The sequence below is a fragment of the Corvus moneduloides genome, chromosome 1 (assembly GCF_009650955.1).
Source record: "Corvus moneduloides isolate bCorMon1 chromosome 1, bCorMon1.pri, whole genome shotgun sequence".
Classification (NCBI taxonomy): Eukaryota; Metazoa; Chordata; class Aves; order Passeriformes; family Corvidae; genus Corvus; species Corvus moneduloides.
Window position 1 is genome coordinate 57,232,554 of NC_045476.1, and position 13,505 is coordinate 57,246,058.

Genomic DNA, 13,505 nt, shown 5'->3' on the forward strand with positions numbered 1-13,505 from the left:
ATTGCACAGGTGGGACATGCCCAGACAGCAAGACAAATCAGCTGCAATTCATGAGCAATTCAGATCAGTTTTAGTCACAGAATAATTTGGGACTATCACAGACATCTTCACCTACATCAGGCTGCTCAGAGTCCTGTCCAACCTGACCTCAGAGGTTTCCAGGCATGAGGCATCTACCACCTGGGAAATCTGTTCCAGTGTTTTGCCTCCCTCATTGTAAAATTATAACTAATCTAAGTCCTGTGGCTATGTTACAGGACAGGCAAAGAGGTCATGCTGCAATAGCAGATGCTGCCTAAACTGATCAGCCAGGAAGAAAAGGGCACTCCCACTGGTTCTTTCAGGTACACAGACACTTGCCGTGGCTCAAAGGCCTGGGAAAAGCAGAGCTTTCTACAGTAAGGAAGATAGCTGAACTGAGCCATGTTAATCTATTATGTAAGTAAGAAAAGTAGAAAGTAAAAAATTAAATGGAGGGAAAAAAATAACAGTGACCAAAATGGCTATATTTTTAAATATTTGAGCTAAAACTAGTAATAAAGAGGAAAAGGAAAAAGATAACTAAATGTCAAAAGATTATTATCCTGACAGTGTCCCATCTAGCAGTGTTTTCAAGCCCATGATTAGCTTCAATATCTTGTGTTGTGAAGAGCTTGGCTTGAAAGTTGAGGTTAATAAGTGCAATAAGAGATGCAATGCCCTAACTGCTCCTGCTTTCTCAGCAAACAGATGATAAAGAGTAATTATCATTCACTGATAACTGTCTCTTTTTAGATCTTATATTCTCCGTAAACTGATTTTGTACTTAGAATAGAATTTTCAAGAATTCAGTCTGTCAACATAATATGGTCTTGTTATTGCAATACTCTAGCTTGTAAACAACTTTTCTACTTTTTCCCTATTTTAGATTGACTGAATTATGTAAGAAATGTCACATTTATGATTAACAGTGAGCTATTTACACAGGGACTTAACCTCTGTTGGAAAGCTACAGACACTTAAAATTCAAGATCACTTTTTGGAAAGCTACAAAAACTGTTATGTCTTTTAAAAATGGGACTGAAGTAATTTATCAACTGTAATACAATGAAGGCGAGAAAAAAACCGAAATGAAATCTGTAATTCATCATTTCAGTGTTTACTGAACAGGTACAATTTAGTATTTAAAAACAGAAAATCCTGATATCTGGAGGTGGAATTTCACTTTGGCCTTATCAGGGGCAAATGTCACTCAGAAGCTGGAAGACTGCACAGGAAGAGAGGATGGAGATTTTCAATAACTGCCAGCAGCATGTGCATTATAGGAGAGATCAGGGTCCTGACCAAGTGTTCACTATAAATTCAATTCTCAGCAGTTTTGAGAATACTTAGACCATGTTTCTCTCCTCCACTTGAGGAATGAACTAAATACCCTCTACTGCTTAGAAGGGTAAGAGTGTTGAAAAATGTATTAATTTGCACTCAAAAAGTTTATTTTTTCTTTTTTTTTTCATCCACAAGTTCAAAAACTTCAGTTTCTTTCAACTGCTTTTTTAAACTTTTGAAGCTTGCCAATGAGATGAATGCACTTAAGAAAAACACTAAAATGTTAAATCTGCTGTTTCAAAGAGGGCCATTTTGATGCTGATTAGAATTTCTTTAAATACAAGTCCAAAACCTGCAGAAAATTAGTCAACATTATTCACTGGCAGAAAGCAGTTGAAGACCCCTCATTGCCAGCATTACAACTTTCTTAATTTATTTCAATCACAATATGTAATAAGACATCCCAAGACATCTGTTTGAAACTTACTCTCCTAATTTTGCAAAATGTATATGCCTGAATACATAGAAGCGATGCATGGAACACGATCAAAAGGCCATTCCAAAGATGTATGCTTCCACCAAGGAAATATTAGGGTGGAATAAAAGTACATCCCCCACGCCCTCCAAGTCTCCCCTTAATAAAGGGCTAGCATTTAATCTCAGTTTACACTTGGATCTGAACATTCTTCAACAGTGCAGTTCCACACAACTTAGAAGAGTTACTTAGAACAGAGTCTGGTTACAGACCTTAAGGTAAAACATCCTCTGTTCACAGAGATTTAACCCTGAGTGTGCCAGTTATTCCACTCTCTGATGGCCTATGAGCCGGCTTGTTCACCTTGTAGCTGCTCACCACCCGTCCTTCCTTCCAAAGCTGTGCCACTGTGGAGGATGAAAGGAAGAGTGATACCAAACCAAGTGATACCAAGAGTGATTTACAAGGCATAACTTTTGTGCCTTTTAACCAATAACAAGATGATGTGAAAGACTGGAATACAACTTTGGGGGTGGGCTCAAGGTTTTATTAAGCCCAATACCCTGACTATTGGGTTATAGAATCAGATATATTTTTAGTCCATTCCTAAGGCCTAACACATCATTGATTATCTCTGTCAGAGAAGAGATTTGAGCATATGATCTGTTCTCTAGGATTTTCTCTAAAAGAGAATGGTACCAACATGTTACCAGTGTTTGATTAAAAGAAAGGTATGAGCTTTAATTCATTACTTCATTTTCAAGAAGAAAGTGCAGATAGTCCCTTTCAAAGAAAGGTTTCTGATGCTTCTGGTCCTTAGTTACCAGTGCCTTGGAAAGGCATCATTTGACATGCAACATTTTCAAATTGCCATACCACTTTTATCTTTATCCCCACCACTCCCTATCCCTCCACTGCACTCCCCCCCTTCTCCCTCCCCCCCTCCCCCAAATATATGAAGCCCCAGACAGCAAATTCTTTATTCTTAGGGCCAGGTGGTTATAAATTTGGCATTGCTGTAGCTGATGCAGCTCATGCCTCACTCACTTACTAGGGTGACATGGCAATAACACTCAGTTATAAACTGACACGCGTGTATGCATAATACTTCTCAAAAGGTTTTCGTGGCTCACCTTTGTTCAGTTCACCCATCTTCAGTCAGCTCTGTACAGGCTTACAGGTGATACTTTCCAGAACCATTTAAATCCTGAGATTAAGAAGCAACAGTTTCTGTCTTTGTCCATTATTACTGCATTATTTTACAGTATAAAAATCAGAGCCTGGCTTTATTAGATTCTCTCCTTTGCCTCCCATCCCTCCTTCACAGTGGGAGTGAGAGAGAGAAAGACAGTAATTAAAAAAAAAAAACCCCTAGAAATCAAAAGTATAACATTTCCCACTGTTAACTTCATGAAGTTAGATTTTGCCAAGCAGAAAAATACATATTAAAACACAGCCAATATTTGTAATCTTAACTCTAGTTTTAACTTAATTTTGCTTCAAAGTTCTAACTGCAGGTGTTTGGGGGATTTTTCCCTCTCCAGTTTAAGACTGCATGCTTGTTGCATCAGATCAACTTTGCCGAGCTACTGAGTTCCATTACACACACACAGACAAAAGTACAGTATCACCTCCTAAAACACTTCCAGCTTCATCATCTGAGTAAAGATATGACAAGGCTGTTTATCAGTAGGTAATAAGACAGATAATTTAACTGTACAAGCTCTAATTGGTCTAATTCACTAACTGACCTCTCACCACTTGATTCACTAGTACAATTGAGCTCTGATAAAGCCTTTAATTGTAAATTGCACACAGCTGTGAGCTGCTTCTCACGCTGGCACAAAAACACTATCATCGACTGTTTCATCTCTGCGACCTGCTAATTTGGAGCATATGTAACTGTTTTTAATGCTGAAGGCTTGACATACCACAAACAGCAGATGTTGCAGCTGCCCCTGAGACGCTTTATTTAATTCAATTACGTCTTTTGGAGATATGTAAAAAAGCTAGGCGAGATGAGAGAGGGCAGGAGAATGTTAAAAATGGAGCCCCTGGTTGAGGCCCAGGTGGCTCGATAGGCAAATGATTGGGTGAACGTCTAAATGATCTTTTTAATTGAGTAGACTGACGGCTAATCAGGGTCATGAAGTGTTATCACACTGATGAGCTGAGTGGAGCCCTGGGCTGCTCTGCAATTAATGCTGCTTTTGTGAAAAGAGAAAAAAGGAAGATAATGTATACCATCTGGCAATTGTTTATGATAAAAGCAGCAGTTTGCTACAAATTCAAGTTAAATGCTATTCATAACATTATTTCTTCTGCTGCTGCAGAGGGCAAGGACATAGAGCCCAGGCCTTTGTCTGACTTTCTCATTCTCTTTCAACAAGCAAAACATTCATTTGCTTCCACATGTGTTATTATTAATTATTTGCCTGCTTGCTAATGTATGGCCCAAATGATGCTCTCTTTGAAATGTCATGAATAAGTCCAGCAATCTAGATTTTGGATGCTTCATGCCAAAGCATCCAGTGAGAGATAAACAAAACTAAGTTCTCAACTTGTAGCTAAAAGCCAGAGAAAACAAGTTAGTTGTTTTGGTAGTGGTGGGTACCCATCCCCCTGCCCCCTTCCCCTGCCCTGTTCCATTTTAAAGAGCTTGAATCTTTGAAAGACACACTTAAAGATTCAGAAAAAAGCATGATTTTGAGAAGGAGGGGGGAAACTGAAGGTGGTGAATGTCTATGTGAAGGAGTTTCACTGGGTCTAAGAAGGCTTGGCTTTACAGAAGAGAAATACAATTAACCAGCAAGTCATGGGTGTTCTTGGGCCTTGGCTTTCTAGCAAGGCAAGGAGAAATAGGAACTGGTGATGGCATAGCACTGAGCTAAAAGCTAGCATCCCTGTAAATAGAATATTATTCTACTACTCGGTAGAAGGACATGACAAGTGGGGAAAAAAGTAATCCTGCCAATTCTTCTTAGGTTTTAAACCAGTTGTGAATTGGAGGTAATACTGCTGGGGCCCTCCTTAAAGAGGACAACCAGCAGTCAAGTTAGGGAAAATTTAACAATATATAGTGTCACTTCTGACAAGAAGATGAAGCCTTGGCTTAAAACTTAGATATCAAGAGCTTATTTATTGCTTACAGATTAGTTCTGAAAATCAGGTCATTCCAATTCCTGGCTGTGTCACAAATATATTGCATGTCCTTAAGAGAGTCACTTAACTTGTATATGCTTTGTCTAACAGAGAATCTAATCCTTTTTTTTTTTTAAACCAACACTCAAGTCAAAGTTGATCAAAATTGACAAATATCTGTTTTGACTCCTCTTTAAAACTTACAGGCTGGAAACAGAGACTGTCCCTCTGCCAGAAAAGTTGGAAAGAACTGGACTTTGTAAAATTTCTTTAATTCTTGGGGTGCTGGAAGCACGTTTTGTGTATCATTCCTGTCATTGTGTCTTATACTTTTTTACTTTGGAACTGTATTTAAGCATCATGTATATCTTCAAAGCAAGATATTGCTGGACAGTACTCTAGAAAAAGGAGGAATAGCCTTAAAAGCAAGGCATAAGCCTCAATCTTAGATCTTAAATGTTTTTGTCTTAACCCCTTGTTAGTTTTTCAGTTCTGTGGACTACAGATGGATACAAGAACTATTACCTGTCATCACTTGTTTTTTTCAGTCCTTACTAACCACTGTGTACTGAAGATGAAATATCAGTAATGTTTACAGAGACCATGTGTTTGCAACATAGAGAAGGATATACTTCTTTAAGGGTTTCACTCAGCAATTCTCATGCTTAAACCATGCTTTGAGTCAAACTTCTAGCCGTGATTAACAGACCCTTGTTATAAATATACACTGCAGACTCCTTAGCAATTTCCTACCTTTTCCCTCCTCTTCCAGATACTGTAATGTTCAGAAGTGCCTGGGAGACTGTTTTCTCATCCAAGGGAAGTTTTACAAGATTCCTTAAGTTTTCTTGCTATTAAGAGCAAGAAACTTTTTTAACCAGGTTAACAACAACCACAACCAAAACAATACAAAAAAACCCCAGTAAGTATTCAAAAAGAAAGAAAGAAAGAAAGAAAGAAAGAAAGAAAGAAAGAAAGAAAGAAAGAAAGAAAGAAAGAAAGAAAGAAAGAAAGAAAGAAAGAAAGAAAAGAAAAAGAGTGAGGAGTAGGAAAATAAAATTAACAGGAAGTCATAGTCTGCAGGAGGACTTTGAAGAAGCTGAGAGATCCTCAGCTATAGCTGCCCTAGCTGACGTGGTGCACGGTACAGTGGCACTACCCCAAAGTAGTGTAGGCAGCAAAGAGCAGCACTGCTGGTATCAGTGCAGTGGCCAGCACAGGCAAACCATGCTGGTCCAGCAGCAGGCTGACACAACCACACTGCTTTGAGATTCTGCTTAGTCCATGCTGCTTTCTAGGCTGGCAATGCTGTGTCCACTCTACATGAAGATATGCAGAAGACCTCCTGGAGTCATCCATTAAACTCTGACTTATAAATACAAGTTGAAACGGTTCTACAATACTTCATGAAATAAAGGCACATCAAATGTTGATCTGTTCCCAGGCTCATCTCATGAACTTAAATACCCTAAATGGGCCAGATGAGTAGTGGGTCAGGGCATCTACTTCTCGCTGATCAGAAATGCTTGCCTTATTAAAACAGGTATATACCATCTTGGAAAAAAATGTTTCAGTTCCAAGGAGCAAGTGTATTCTGAGAAAAACATTTCTTAAGAAAATTCCCAACTGTATCTCTTCAACAACAGCCATTCACAAGGCTCCTGTATCATCATGGTAGTGAGACATACAAAAGGGTTTTTGTACTGAACAATTGAAGTAGAACATTACCCTACTTTATGTTTTAATAAGGGCAGAAAAACAAAATACTAGGAAAAAATGCCGTGATAAGAGTATGTTGTGAGTTGTTTTGGGAAGAAGTGCCTGCTGAGGGTGTTTTGAGAGTACAGGTAGTTATCAGACATTGTAGCAGGCAGCAGCTCTTGTTAAGACTATGGAGTTAGACAGAAATGTTGATATTTAACACCATGCTTTAGAAGACAGCTTAAAATAATACTCAAGATAGTCTTTGTGGCACTTTGAAATCATGGCATTAAGCTCTCAATTACGGATGAATGCTGCTTTATTTTAGTTTAATAAAGGTATCCCACACTTTCTCTCAGACTAGTATTAGACACAATAAAAAAGAAACATTCTTTCCAAGATTTAATATGCTATTTGAATTCTCTTCTGTGATCACAGTTTCCTATTATCTTTCTGATTTTTTAGCTACAGACTAACGTAAAATCTTCACACATAAAAAGGAATTTGTGGTGACACTTCTACTTATTTCTGGAAGAGTTTAGGAATCCTGTATTTTATATACTTATAATGAGACAGCATATTAATTCTATTGCTTTAATTTCATGATGGTGTGGCAGAACTTTTTCCAAGATGACTGGGACTACATGAATAGCTGAACTTTCATTTTGATGACTGGACCTAAAAACAGTATCATTTTTAAAAAACTAGGTAATTTTTTTCGGCTCAAAGAAAGAAAGAAAACTTAGAGTAACTCTACATTGGCAGTCTGAGAAGTCCTCTGGAAGTGTAAACCTGAATTAAAGGCCCTGAATCCAGGAATATTTGAATAATTTGTAGGACTATTCCAACAGAAGAGATTAAGAGAGAACTATCTAAAAAATATACTCTCCCAAATATTTGGTTCACAGTCCTATCTCTGTGCAAATAAAGAGAAGGAAGAAATCCTCCTTCCTTCATCTCAGCTCTATGACAAATATTTGAACTATTGGACCCTAAAAACTTTTAACATTAAAAAAAAATTTACTTCCTCTTACTCAGAATAATATAACATTTTAAACTTAAAAGTGAGCTTAAGATGTTGTTCTGCCATATAGACTCACCTTTACCATGCTACAAGTATGTCTGTTGGAGAGGAGTGCAAAAATCTCACCTGGGCAATTAAATCACTATGCATTTTATCTGTAAAATTATGAATACAGATTTACGTGATTTTGGAATTCGCATTGATAACCATTCAAGTAGCTCCTAATGTTGTTTCTTTGAAGGAAAGTACCTTAAATTTTTTAAAAATCGCAGGTTGGCACAATGACTTACAGACTCTCTGAAGTAAAAAGGATCTAAAAAGTAATGCAGCTTTGCCTTCAGAATTCAATATAGAGTCCATGCTGCTCCTTTCACAGAACTCCCATACTTTGGATATGGCTGGGGAAGAGACCAAGGTATAATTTACAACTCACACAACTGTCCCATGTGTTCATAAAATCCACTGCTGCTGCCCAAGGACAGGAGAAAAACAAAAATCTTCTGGGAAGAACAGTTCCTTCAGTTCCACTGTTACCAACAGCCACATGATCTTCCTGAGCAGTGGTATAGCCAGAATTTTAATCCTAAAACTACTCCTGCATTTGGCTACAGGCAGTGCCAGAGCACTACATGAGCAAGGCATTTCAGCTCCATCATAATTTTATCCAGGGGACTGAATTCCAGAGGCACAGCAATATATGTGTGAAAACCTGCTAAATACAGTATCTTCCCCAGATAAAAGCACAGGCAGGGTAACATAAGGTAGATTTACACTGCTACCCCTCTGAACATAATAAGACAAGATTTTTTCTATGTTTTCTTCCAAATTTACCTAGAAATGCCAGCATTCAAAGTGAATAGTTATGCTAAATAGTGAAGAAATCTTTATGTAAAGTGTTTTCATTCATCTAAATTCTGTGAATAATATTCTGGAAATGCCTCTGTCCCTCTGTTTAGTGTAAACTCCTAACTTTAGCCTACCTTAGGTTTCTAACAAGGATGTTATTCAGAACAACTACATTAGATTACATGAGTATTTCCCATGGGGTCAAAATCCAAAAGACAACTTTAAAAAACGTTGGTTGCTAAGTTTGTATATTCATCAAATGAATTTTAATTAGGTGGAGTAAGGCCAATTATGTTTTGCAATGCAGTGTACAATCCTAAAATAAACCTGTGAATGAAAATATTCAAATGCAAACGCACACTGAAATAACTCAGAACATCCTAATTGCTGTTGGAAACATGAGTCTCATAAAGTACATACAAACTGTGTCATCTTGACAAAAAGCACCCCTGGATCCTGGAGTTTTCTACTGAGTTTGTTTTAAGTTTATGCTATAATAAAAAGGAACTCTTTTCAAGGGCACAACAGACAGTTAGATGTCTAACTCAAGGCAAAGTCAACACCTGAGACAGTATATTATACTAAAATCTTGGGAAGATTTCCAAAGCCGCTAAAAAGAGATAGGCAGAATTCAACCACTGATAGCTAAGTGCAGTTTTGTAACCTATGTAAGAGAATTCAAGATTGTTCTTCTGCCAAAAAGGCTATTCCTGACTTCCCACTACCTCATGGCCATATATCTTATTGTATCTTTCTTGAACTGGAATGAGGAAAAGCACAAAGTTTTTACTTTCTTTTGTGGGATTATTTTTCACTTTGTCTGAGGTAAAGAGGGAGTCTGTGGAGTAAGGTGGGAGTACTGTAACATTAAATTACTTATAAAGTTGAATAGGGCGAAGCAGAAGATGCAAATTGTAGTGGCAGCTTACACTGAGAGATCAAAATTCCTATGCCTCTTCAGCCTAGTTAGCTCTTCAGAGGTGTTATTAAGTACATGTTAGATATACTAATTAGATACTAAGCAAAGATAGTATCTATTAGATATACTCAAAGCTTTCTAGCTATTTTAAGACAATGCAGACACAGCTATGTAAATACTTGGAATTTAGTCCTTAGAAATCCATGTTCTCTACACAGACATATGGCATTTGCTAAAATTCAAAGAAAATGTGTTTTCCAAATAACTTAGAAAAAGGAGAGAGCAGACAGAATGATCTAAATTACTCGTCGATGCCTACTGAGAAATTCCACGCTGCTTCTGTGTCTATCCTCAATTCTCAGGTACACTGATAGTTTCTCCAAAGTGTCTACTTATATTTTTGTGTGTCATATTTTTGAATATTTATAATTTTGGGGATTAAACCCAAACCAATGGAGAAAAACAAAAAAACCCACCCCACAATTGTTAAATTTTTTCCTTTTTATTTTTACCCTATTCTGCAAGGCATGACAATACTCAGATTATTATCTTACAAGATATCTCTCTCTTAGTAATGCAAATTAAGTTGAAAAGTATCTCCTCATTATTTTCAAAACAACCATATTAATTTTCAGTTCAAACTGTCCTGAATTTCAGTTTCTTTCCATAAAAATTTTAAAGGTGTATTTCAAAGGGAAAAAAAAGCAAACAAACAAACCAACGAAATATAAAATAATAATATTTTATTTAACTCCAAACAATATTTTTGCTCCCCCACACACCTCATTCGAAATTGCAAGCTCACCAGAGCAAGAGAACAACCTCTTTTCTCATGAAACTTCAGCCTAAGGTCATTAGCGGAATACAGTGTTTCAAACAATGAACCACAGTTCAGACAGTTCAGTGACAGACTGAGGAAATTGGGACTGTTGAGCCTGGAGAACAGAAGGGTGCATGGAGACCTCATAGCAACCTCCCAGTATCTGAAGGGGAAGCCAGAAAAGGACACTTTGCCAGGAAGTGTAGTGATAGGACAAGGAGTAATGGGTACAAACTGAAAGAGGGGAAATTTAGGTACTTAGGAATATTTAATAGGAATTTATAGGAATAATTTAGCTATTAGGAATAAATTCTTTATTGTGAGGGTCCTGAAGCATTGGAACAGGTTGCCCAGAGAGGCTGTGGATGCTCCAACCCTGGCAATGTTCAAAGCCAGGCTGGATAAGGCCTTGAGCAACTTGATCTGGTGGAAGTCGTCCCTGCCCATGGCAGGGGGCATTGGGACTAGATGATCTTTAAGGTGCCTTAACATTCTATGAATATATAATTCTATGATTCTAAAAAGATAACCAAATTTTATTAAGTTTTCTTAATAAAATAAATGGTCACAAGTCTTCCTTCCCTGAAGAAGTTTGAAGTGACTGCTGTTTCAAGTACTTCTGTCCTGCCTAATTTAAAATCTAAAACTCCATTTCATATAGCTTAGAAGAAGCTCAGGTACAGATTACTTTCTTATAGCTTACTGGACAGCCTGGGAAATTTTTATTAATAATGACTAGAAATTAAATTTTAATGTAAAAACCATTACAGTGTATAAATAGAGTGTATTCACTGCTAACAAAATTATAAAGTAGCTCTTATAAGCAACTTATATTTTCAGAAAGAAGTGGGAAGAAAGCAAAAAAAAGCTTGCTTCTGGTTTATCCTAATGTACAAGACCCCCAGTGATATCTATTTTCTTTCCAGGAAGGCAGACATTGGATTACAGCAGCAGAGCAGAATCAACTCAGTCTGATGCTCCTTGAAAAACGAGTATAATAAGGATCTCTGAGAATGCAGTTTTCATGATTCACTTCCAGAACGGACACTGCTGGAGATTACACAAGATGAGTTTCAGCAGCATCCAGTGTGCATGCACCAATATTTGCAGGGGGGAATCAAGACCAGAGCCTGCTCTTGTACTGTGGTATTTCTTGGCCAGAAGAAACCACAAAATACTCACACTCACATATGGATTTGTTTCCAGACCACAGAAGTTTAAATAACATTTGAAAAATACTTTGAAGGAAAACAAGTGAACTTTTAATGATAAACAACTTCTGTGAGACTCTCTATATTTATTCTGCTCTGTTCCATGCAGAGCTAACAACAAAGGGCTTGAACAGTCTGCAGTGTTCCATGGCCTACCACCCTGCAAAGGGCACAGTAGGAGCCCAGCTCTGCTCTGTGCCTCCACCAACCACTTGGCAAGGTTTTGGCTGGCCTCCCTCCCTCTACCCTTAGTCATCCTGCAGTCTAGGGATGCATGTTCTGGGTGGTGAGAGAGCAAGCTCATGCTAATGAACCCTCCTTATCATGCAGCTCTTATGCCTAATTCATCAGGCCCTTTGGAGAGCGATCAGCTCATCAACAGCCACACGGTGAATGCTTTAGCTCAAGGCTGGTGTATGCTCTCTTTGGGTGCACAACTGTGGTTAAAGAGGCTGAGTAGATAAGTATATGTTGAGAGATGAAATGTTACCAAAATCTTTCCTTACTTACTCACTGCCTACTGGACTCTTTTTCCAATATTAACAAAATTAAAGCAAAACAAAGTGAAAACAAGAAAATCAAACAAAAACAACAAACAGTAGATTTGAAATAATTCCATGTCCTGAGTAGAATATTTTAGAAAATATACTATCTCCTTATATATATATATATACACATATATTTCAATGCATTTAAGACAATGACAGATATCCAGAAGTCTTTCTTACTTTTCTGAAAGGTTTTGAGTACACTACCATTGTGATTGCATATGCAGATATCCAATCCTCCTGCCTATCCTATTCTTCTTTCTACCCAGCATCTGCCAGTTTGCTGTCTGCTATGCCTTTCTCAGGGTTTCTTTGTAAAGAAACTCTCACCACCAGCAACAGGCTGAGGGTGCTGCCAAATGCAGGTACACATGTGCACAGAAAGAGAACAAAGCTTTTCTCACTTCACTTACTGGCTTTAGACCTTGCTGAGCACTACAGTATAGCAGCCTTTGAATCTTCACATTGAATTTTGGAGGTTTAAACTCTTCATTTGGTGATGCAGTCTCTTTCCTGTCAGGAATAGAAAACTTTAGTTAAGTGTTCATTAGAAAAAAAAAATACTTTAAAGTAAAAAATGGGCAATCTATATTGTAAATCTGTATTAGGAAACTAGTCTGATTGGGAGTGAAAACAATCTCTGCCTAGAAACAGAAGAAAAAATTATACCAGTTGTATGTCCTGAAGATTCTCCAATGACTCTTTGAACTGCAGTAGGAAGCTTTGGATTTACATTTGGCTTCTGCAGTTCAACAAAAGTCTTATTAAAAACAAGTGAACAAAACCAGGCCAAATCTTATAAAATAATATCCCTGTCCTGCAAAAAATAGAAAGAACCACCTCCAGTCTTCACAAAGAAACACCACCTTTATTTATACGAATTTCATTAGGTCTTTGATTCCTAACTTTTTCTTGAAATGCTTATATTCCTTAATAGATTGATACATCCTTTGTTGATGTTGTGGCTTTCTAGCACAGTATGGCCACAGCTTTTCTGGGGAGAAACTTAAGGACGCACACTTCTGTGAGGGTGCAGAGAAACCTCTGATGTTCATACTTTAGCTGTTTAGCACTGATGGACAAGGGAAGGTTCGAGATCAAAACTACTCCTAGCTTACTGTTCCTCCTCAGTAGGAAAATGGATTTGTAAAGTGCTTATCCTCAGATGGACCGGAGTTTTTGAACTTGCCAGTCCTGTTTGAGTATGTAAGGTAGTTACACATAAAGCGTACATATATGTGTGATTTATGATTTCCTATGTGAAAATATTTTAACATCTTTCTGGCAGTGCAATAATTTCAAGTTTTTAGTTTGCTAAAGCACCCAAAGACCAACCTGACAGGGAATTGGATCCCAGTGCTGAGTCATGATCCAATTTGGATTTCTAAAAATGGATGACATGATCAGGGATGTTCATTGCCCTTACAGAACTTCACTCAGGCTACTTTGGGGTCTTGGTATCCAACATGACCAGCCTATTTTTTCCAATTGTTGAACAGTGCTTGACCTTTCACT

General features: G+C 37.6%; 1 long non-coding RNA gene across 9 annotated transcripts in view; it reads right to left on the reverse strand.

Moving 5' to 3' along the window:
* LOC116444959 overlaps positions 1-13,505 on the reverse strand; it is a 131,047-nt gene that overhangs the window by 23,607 nt on the left and 93,935 nt on the right. For 8 of the 9 annotated variants that reach the window (XR_004240596.1, XR_004240604.1, XR_004240605.1 and 5 more), the window contains one exon: positions 12,404-12,503. The exons of the other annotated variant lie outside the window; for it this stretch is intronic. This is a non-coding gene — a long non-coding RNA (uncharacterized LOC116444959). The remainder of the gene's footprint in view (positions 1-12,403; positions 12,504-13,505) is intronic. 9 annotated transcript variants of the gene reach the window in all.